Source organism: Acanthisitta chloris, unplaced genomic scaffold, assembly GCF_000695815.1.
Source record: "Acanthisitta chloris isolate BGI_N310 unplaced genomic scaffold, ASM69581v1 scaffold10310, whole genome shotgun sequence".
NCBI lineage: Eukaryota > Metazoa > Chordata > Aves > Passeriformes > Acanthisittidae > Acanthisitta > Acanthisitta chloris.
In genome coordinates, this window is record NW_008653467.1 from 3,507 (window position 1) to 13,121 (window position 9,615).

General features: G+C 43.1%; 1 non-coding gene across 1 annotated transcript; it reads left to right on the top strand.

The window, feature by feature from the left end:
* Window positions 1–1,280: 1,280 nt before the first annotated feature.
* TRNAL-CAG lies at window positions 1,281–1,363 on the top strand. The gene has a single exon. It is a non-coding gene; the product is annotated as a tRNA-Leu (tRNA).
* The last annotated feature ends 8,252 nt before the right edge of the window (window positions 1,364–9,615 follow it).

A 9,615-nucleotide genomic window follows, 5' to 3' on the forward strand; every position in this document is an offset into this window, starting at 1 on the left:
GTGCTGGAAGTAGAAGGAGTAGTCAGTGCTGTTAGCCTGAAAGTTTTATCACTTACCCCAATTTCCCTTTCTCTTGGATTCAAATCTGCTCTCCTTTCTATTGAAACTGAATCTCCCCTCAGCCCTCCTTCTGGTCCTAGTGGAGTCCTGCTACTCCCCTGCTGCTTCTCTCAAAGGCAACAGATCACCTTCTTCAGAGCCTCCCTGGGGAGTTGCACTGAGCTTTAGATGAGAAGAAAGCCAAGTTGCAGCACACAGACATCAGCTCATGCATATGTCAGTGTCAATTCATCTAAAGTCTCTTGGACAAATTCCAGCACTTTATTCAGGGAAAAGGAGAACGAAAAAACAGGTGGCAGAGGTAAGAGGATATGCCAGAAATTACTGTATCTTTATTTTTCCTGTCTCTAGTGGTTCTTTGGGGTTTTTTCCTCCTTCATTCTGCTTGTTTGTGGTATTTCACAGGTTAAGTCCACACAAACCTAAGTGTTAACCTCTTGTGCCACTTAGTGATGGGTAAGAAAGGAGAGAACTTCAAACCTTATCCTAGAATTATTAAGGTTGAAAAAACCCTCTAAGATTATTGAGGCTAATCATGAACCCAACAGCACCATGTTCACCACTAAACTATGTCCTCAAGTGCCACATCAATGTGCCTTATGAACACTTCCAGGGACAGTGACTCCACCACTTCCCTGGGCAGCCTGTTCCAATGCCTGACCACCCTTTCAGTGAAGAAATTTTCCATGATGTCTAATCTTAACCCTCCCTAAAATCATAAAATCCTAGAATAATAGAATTATCAAGGCTGGAGGATATCATCAAGCCCAACAATTAACCTGCCACTCTACTGTAACCCCTACACCCTGAACTATACCTTCCAGTGTCAGATCCAGGTTCCTCTTAAACACCTCCAGGGATGGTGACTCCACCACCTCCCCGAGCAAATGATTCCAATTCCTGACCACTCTAAGAGCGAAACAAATTTTCCTAATAAAAAATCAAGAATTAGGAAAAAAAAAAGGAATGACTAGCGCAATTTGAGGCCATTTCCTCTCGTCCTATCACTTGTTACTTGGGAGAAAAGACCAACTCCCATCGGGTACAACCTCCTGTGAGTTCTAGAGCTTAGGTTGTCCCTTGCTTCCCAGCTGGACTGCAGGGGAGAGCCCTAGTTGCTCAAGGAAGTGCTCCACACTCTTGAAGGACATTCTGGATAGAAGACAAATTTCCATCCTCACACTGTTCCAACTAAAAGACAAAAAGAGCATCCTCCAGTGGTCAGGATGGCCGAGCGGTCTAAGGCGCTGCGTTCAGGTCGCAGTCTCCCCTGGAGACGTGGGTTCAAATCCCACTCCTGACAGCTTCTTTGCTGGCTGCACCCATCCCACAGGAAAGTCTGTGGCCTCCCTGAGCATTCCTAGGAAACTCCCTGGTCTGGTCCAACCAATTGGATTATTACCCACTATTGGTTGTTGAGGTTGGTAGTGATAAAAGGTTGAAAAAGTATCTCCCCAAATGATTAACACCTAGATGAGGTGCAATTTCAGCATTTTGCCATCATATGGAGTGTTTTATGAGCACCAATTTTGCTGGTGACCAATGAATTTTACCTGTCTCAAAGGGGGAAAAGGATTCTAGCCCATAAGTTGGTGAGGTTGATTGAGAGGACTTTAGCTTTGAGGGGGGAAGGGGATAAAGCAAAGCTCCTAAGGATGAGCCTAGAGGGAGAATTCCAGTGTTGGGGGTGAAATGGATCTGCTGGAGGGTAGGAATACTCATGGATCTGGAAAGGCTGGATCCATGAGCTGAGTGTTCAAAAAATTAGTAGAGGTGGCAATTTGTGATATCGTTTATTGAGCATTGTGGTACTTGGCCAAAGGCTGGAGTTGATCAACTTAGAGGTCTTTTCCAAACTTAATGGTTCTACAATTCTCAGAAGCACAGAAATCCTCTTCAAACGTAAGGACAGGGCAAAAAGAAAAAAAAAAAAAGCAACAGCTGCAGCAGTTAAACTCAGAACAATCTTTTTATTGAATATTTTTCCCCTAATGCATGTGTGACTTCATAACTTTTATGCAGCAAATTCTTTGAGATTATGGCCTTTATGGATAGTCTTTTATCCAGCACTGCAGTGTTAGTGGGTACTTGTAGTGGCAATATTATCCTCATATGGCAGAGCAGTAACTAGCAGTGGCAACTGCTTCATTGCTCTTTCACAAGCTCTTTTTTGGCCCTAGCTTATCACTGCTGCAATCAAATCTCAAGTCCTGGATTTCTTCCACCATTCATTTCAAATCCAGTAGCAAGTTCTTGAGATTCCTGTGCCTCACAGTCAAAGAGGGCCAGCAAGCAAAGCTGTATTAAAAAGAGCAGGAAATGTGGTTTGTCTTGAAAGGGAAGGAAATTGGACTCGATGAATCAGCCCATCTTTACTTTCTTAGTAAAAGCAACACAGCAGCTCTTTGTGAGGCCTCAGATTGCACCTCCTGCTAGGAACCATTACCAAAGGACCTTTGCTGCTGAGGGGAAGGGAAGAGTCCAGAACTGATGTCAGGGCAGTGATGAATTTCAAGCTTTAAGTTAAAAAAGAGCCTTCCTTTGAGACAAAGTCTACTTTGTGGAAGGAAAGACTTGGATGCTTGCAGAGCCCAAGCCTATCTGGAAACACAAGACCACGAAGGTTGTCTCTATGTCATGATTGTTGGTGACTCTACCACTTCCCTGGGCAGCCTGTCCAATGCTTAACCATTCTTAGAGTGAAGAAATTTTCCCTAATATCCAATCTGAACCTCCTCATGAGGTCAACATTTCCCCTTATCCCCCAACAACATGAGGTCATTTCCCCTTATCCTATCACTAGTGGCCTGGGAGAAGAGGCCAAGCCTTGTCTCTCATTAGAATATGTTTGCAACAGCTTTCTCCAACTTATATGCTCTGGTGCAGCCAGCAAAGAGATCCTTCTCCAAAAAATGCTGCTGAACAGAAAGGAATGAGTGTGCCATGATCATCTGACTCCCACTGTGGAATTGTGCTCATTTGGCACATGAAAATACCAAGCAAGTATTGGTAAACTGCAGAGGATGGTGTAGAACAACTTGAAATATTTCAAAAGTCAGGAGGGAGATGAGATTAAAAGGAAACAATACGTGCAATTTGTCTAATCTATGACTAAGGAGACCAGAACTGTCTACAAGCATTCAGAATGGGAAAACAACAAAGAATGAGAAAGAATTCACTTAGAGGGGAACAAAAAGTATTATTAGGAGCAGTGGGAAGTATAGCCTGAATTGCTTAAGGATTCGATGCATTCTGCTAGAAACATTCATGTTATATAATGGTCTCTTTAAACACTTCATCTTTTTGTGGAGAGCTCTGGCCTTTTCCAGAAATATCTGGGACTTTACACGATATCTGATGATAATTCATCATCTTTTTTGTTGTTGTTGTTGTTGTTTTGAACTAGAAAAATTAGTTTTGGCTTTCAGTGCCTGACTTGGAAAGCAACACGAGCTGTAGAGTTATTTTTAATCACCAGGATGATATGGCAAAAGGCTTTGGGCTGGAGCCCACCCTGATGTCTGGGTTCCTGGAAAAGCAGGAGAGCTCCAAGACCTCCTCTAGGCACACTAAGTGCATTTTAGAGACACCTTAGGAACAGGAGCATGAAGGAGAAATGCTAGGGAGATAATGGTATAGAAGGAAATTGGTCTAATTCCCCAGAAAAACATTCACTGCAGGAATTATCCTCCCAGAGATTTTATTCAGCCCCTTACTGACATTATATGCATATCTAGATATCTGGATGGCTGTGTATATACATATATATATGTGTATACAGTCACACATATATATGTTTATATATACACACACATAGATATAGATATACACCTATATTTAGGGAACTGGTGCTTCTCACAGGGAATTTGGTAGAAAATTGATATTGTTCTTGCCAAATCTGAGCTGTGGAACTGGATGGTGGGGGAAAAACTCTTTTCTAGTTGTATGAGGTATGAAGTTCACCCCACAAACTGATGCAAAGTGTTCCAGAAGGCTTTCAGAAGCTCTTGAGGCAAAATAGCTGCATAGGTAGGTAGGTAGATAGACAGACAGACAGACAGGCAGATGGACTTGGCTTGTTCTAACACATTCTAAATAGACACCAACTTGAAATACTTCACTTGAATAGCTGTTCCTTATCTAATGAGCTGTAACATTTGGATTCACAGGAACTTCATGTTTTTCTTGAAGTCAGAAGAGTCTCAGCAGCTGATCTCTGCAGCATGGCCAGCACTTGAACTGACATCAGAATCCACTGAAAGAGGGATCTACTCGTGACCAAAAGACTTTAAGCCACTTGTGTCCAAGTGAAGTTCAACTAATAGTCTGCTTTTCTCCCTTAAAATGATGGGGTTAACATATGGCATGAAGATGTTCATCTTAAAAACATTGGGCATTGAGATAATCCTTGAGAATGTCTTTCCCAGGTAGAATATCCTGAGTTTGAGGGCACCTGCAAGGATTATCAAGTCCAACTCCTGGCCCTGCACAGAACAGCCCCAACAGTCCCACCCTGTGCCTGAGAGCATTGTCCAAATGCTTCTTGAGCTGTGACCACTGCCCTGGGGAGATGTTCCAGTGCCCAAACACCCTCTGAGGGAAGAACCTTTTCCAAATATCCAACCTAAAACTCCTCTGATCTGACACAGTGCCATTCCCATGAGAGAAGATCAGTACTGCCCTTGGATCTACATGTGCAGTCCCATCATATCCTCCAACATGCACATGTAATCTCATAGTATTCCCAGAAGTGATCCTACTTTTATTTCGCTGGATATTGCCTGTTTTTCAAATGCCAGTGAAGGATTTGAGTAGGGGGAAGAAGACACCACAAATTTAGGTGTTTTCAGTGCAGACATATGAGAGAAGATCAGTACTGCCCTTGGATCTACATGTGCAGTCCCATCATATCCTCCAACATGCACATGTAATCTCATAGTATTCCCAGAAGTGATCCTACTTTTATTTCGCTGGATATTGCCTGTTTTTCAAATGCCAGTGAAGGATTTGAGTAGGGGGAAGAAGACACCACAAATTTAGGTGTTTTCAGTGCAGACATTGCTGTTTGAACCACTGTCTGCCCAATTAAGGGCAGTTCATATGGTCTGCTCCAGCCTCTGTGCCTTATGGGAGGCTCCATGGTGGTATCCAGACAAATCACCTCCCACACACACTCACTAATTACTGTTCTTTGCCCAATTACCTCATACCAGTACTCCAAGTGAAAGCAAAACATCTGCACCCACTGAACTGATGGCCATGAGCTGCATCCAGAATGTGTCTCCTATTTCCAGCTCTCCTTGTAGTCAATCTGTGCTAGTCAGAGCTTCCCTGTTCCAGCACAGAAGCAAACAAGAGCTGACAATCAACACACAACTGTGTTTCAACCACTGCAGCCCCTGAAACACAGCAAGGAGTTGACACAGGGAAGGCAAAGGGATCTCAGTCCCAAGGTTTATTCTATGCTCTGCTTAATTGCTTATAATTCACATGAGATAAACAATAATTTCTCCTTTCTCTCTTAATTGCACTCAAGTATTAAGAATCCAAGTGCATTTTTCTCCCTTTCAATCATTGGACCAACTGTTATTATGACAGGGATTTTTTTTTTCTCTCAGTCTTATTCTGCTATTGATTTGCATAGTGGATTGTTTATATTGCTAATTAGCATCTGTTAAAGCTGGTATCCCATTCCAAGCCCTGATGAATGAAGATGGAAAGGAATAAGGCATCAGAATAAATCAGAGCATGAGAAATTGAGTTGTCCTTTGGGAAATCTCTAGGAGTTGAACTGGAATGTGCCTGGATGTGTGTGTGTGAATAATATATATGCACCTTGTAGCATTATCATTATGGTACTTCATAGGTCTCTCAAACCTGTCTTCCCAGGCCTGTATACTAGGGAATATAAGAGTCATCTGGGTCATCTGGGAACAGCATCCTATCTCCAGGATCCACTGAGCAACTGCAGATAACCAGGAGAAACAAAAGCACTGGGGGAAAAAAATGAGTAGTATATAACCAGTGTTCAGCAATCTTGAGTTTAGTGACTTTCCAAGCCTGAGGTGTTAACAGTCCTTGATAGAAGTCATGGAAGTAGAGTTAGTGGGCAAAGATATCCTGGGAAAGCAGAAAATTGACAACCTGTGCAAATAGGAGAAGCAAACAAAAGAGCCTTTTGCCTCCTTATGGAGTTGGGGAAGTGAATCTTGGAAAGAGGAAAGGTCAGTGATTCAAAAGTGATGGTTATTGTATATGAAATCATCCTGCTAGTGATATCACTCCTGAAGGGAATGTGATTTCCAGGGACAACCCATCAGGAGGACTCAGAAACCCCTACTGATCCTTGTAGTCCTGTTACAGGACTCCTAGTGGGATGTGTCAAAGCCTAGTCTGCCTCCCAGCTCCATACAGTGAGGTTTCCTGCCTTTATTTGGACAAAACATTCTCATGTTTTCACATGGGAGAAGACTCCATATGTGGTGTAAGATGGCATAGCTGCAAAAAGGCTGGTGAGATGGGCTACCAAACATGAGCTCTGGTGCTGGGGTGGTGCTCCCCTGTGTTGGAGATCTCCATGTAGCTCCATCTGCAGAAGAAACCAATAAAAAGAGCTGATGGATGAAACTGGAGAAGGGAATCAAAGCCCATCTGGAGGTAAGTCTGGCGAGGGACATGAAGGACAACCAGAAAAATTTCTACAGGCATACCAACAGGAAAAGGAAGAGCAGGGAAAACGTGTCCCTGCTCCCTTATTGAAGTGCTGGAGCAGGTCCAGAGAAGAGCACCGAGGCTGGGGAAGGGACTGGAGCACAAGTGCCATGAGGAGAGGCTGAGGGAGCTGGGGGTGTTCAGCCTGGAGAAGAGGAGGCTCAGGGGAGACCTTCTCACCCTCTGCAACTCCCTGACAGGAGGCTGGAGTCAGGTGGGGGTTGGTCTCTTCTCCCAGGCAACCAGCAGCAGGACAAGAGGGCACAGACTCAAGCTCTGCCAGGGGAGGGTTAGGTTGGATATCAGGCAGAGATTTTTTACAGAGAGAGTGATCAGACACTGGAATGTGCTGCCCAGGGAGGTGGTGGATTCACCATCCCTGGAGGTTATTAAGGTGAGACTGGATGTGGCACTTAGTGCCATGGTCTAGTCATGATGGTAGGGTTGGACTCAATGATCTTTGAGGTCTCTTCCAGCTAGGTTGATTCTGTGATTTTATGCTGCTCAACAGGGTTGGAATTCTGGTGACAAACAGCATGGGAAAGGCCCAGGTACTCTAGGGCTTCTTCACTTAAGTGAAGTTGTCTGTAAATGTCTTCAGGAGCTTATACAGAAGATGGAGTCAAACTCTTCCTGTAGTTGCACCTCAGAAGGTCAATAAGTAAAATACATGTTACATAAGGATCCTTCCAGGATGATAGAAGGAAAACAAATGTACATGTCAAACAGTGTAACAGATGGCCCAGAGACCTTGTGGAAGCTCCTTCCTTGGAGATATCAAACACTTGAGCAACTTTGAGTGACCTGATTCAGTGTCAAAGTATCTTGGGGGTGGGAGGTGAGAAGGGATTGGATCTGGTAGCTTCCACAGGTTCCTTTCATCCTGAATTATTCAACAATCCCATGGAAAACAAGGCCACAGGGCAACTTTAGGAGGTCCTCTAGCCCTTGGTCTGCTCCAAGGTAGGGTCAATTCTCCTCACTCCTCTCCTGACAGATGTTCTACTCATGTGTTTCTGAATCTCCCTAATGATGGAGATTATACTCAGTGTTCAAGCAACAGTTCTAGCACATCCCTGACTTGTTGTTAGTAATGTTTTCTTAATATTGAACCATAATTTCACTAGCTGGAACTAAAATTCAGGTTGTCTTCTCCTCTCCATGATAAACATGGAGAATAGGCATTATCTTGCTCTTTGTGGAAGCACTTTAGGAGATTGACAGTGATAACTCTAAGCTTTATGGAGTAGAAAAGACTGAGGTATAGCTGGAAAGGTCTGCAGGGATAGTGTTGAAACAGACACTAGACTGTGCCTAAGACAGTATAGAATCATGAAATAGTTTGGATTTTAAGGGACCTGAAAGACCATCTAGTTCCAACGCCAGCGACATCTTCCACTAGACTATGTTGCTCATAAGAAAAAAAAAATCTTCATGAGCTTATTTTTATAAATATCTCCATGTATCCCAAATAATTGAATATTTTGGTACCTTTGTGTTGACTCTTAATTGGTAGACTTGGTGAGCTTTGCTTTTTCTTTTCTTTAATTTCTTTTGTGCTATAACAGAGACTGATCTGTTCCATACTCCAGGCCCTGGGAGACACCAGCAGGGGAAACCTGCCCTTTGCTCTCCTGCAAAAAATAATGGTTCACTGCAGTAATTGCTTTGATTTCTGCAGAATTGTAGAGGCAGCCAAACATTTCATCCATAAAATCCCTACCCTTCCTTCCTTCCTTCCTTCCTTCCTTCCTTCCTTCCTTCCTTCCTTCCTTCCTTCCTTCCTTCCTTCCTTCCTTCCTTCCTTCCTTCCTTCCTTCCTTCCTTCCTTCCTTCCTTCCTTCCTTCCTTCCTTCCTTCCTTCCTTCCTTCCTTCCTTCCTTCCTTCCTTCCTTCCTTCCTTCCTTCCTCTCTCTTCTCTCCCTTCCAGTCTTTCCCTCCTCTGAGGTTTCTGAGAGCTCAGGCAAGCTCTAAACCCTATTTCTGACTTATGGAACTGAATTTTCTTCTCATTCCTCAGTTCTGTGTTCATCCATTTTTAATCTCCAAATGGAATTCTTTAAGGAGTTGCATCTGACTGAGCAGGAAACTTTAAGACCTAAACCAGCCACTGGTGCAGCTGAGCATAACAGCATGGAGAGCAGTGAGCTGTATCTCTTCATTCTGAGATTTTGCCTCTTGGCTGCTTGGAGAAACCTCCACTGAATCCTTAGCATCCAGTCTTCAGAAAACTCAGCAAAAAAACAAAAGTCATAGCTGGTGTCAGGGTTATGGAACTGAAAAACACTAAACAGCCTTGGGCAGTGCTAATAACAGAGTATTTATTTGGGAATCCATTGAAATGACTTATAATGGTATGAAAGAGCATGAAAAGCAGTTAAACCATCACCTGCATTGCTGAAAAGGTGAATTCTCTCTGTAACCTTGTGCATTGTGATGTGCAGGGCATGGTAACCCTATCATAGAATCATAGAATCATAGAACCATTGATTCACAGAACCATAGAATCATCAAATCATGGAACCATTAAATCATAGAATCAGAAAACCATAGAATCATAAAATCATTGAAACATAGAATCAAGAGAGCCATAGAATCATAGAATCATTGAATCATAGAATCATAGAATCATAGACTCATAGACTCATAGAATCATAGAATCAGAAAGGCATAGAATAATAGAATCATTGAATCATAGAATCATAGAATGGTTTGTGTTGGAAAGCCTTTTTAGTTGACCTATTTCTAACCTCCTGCCATGGGCAGGGACACTTTCCACTAGCCCAGATTGCTCCAAGCCTCATCCAACCTGGCCTTGAATACTTCTAGGCATGGGCCATCCCC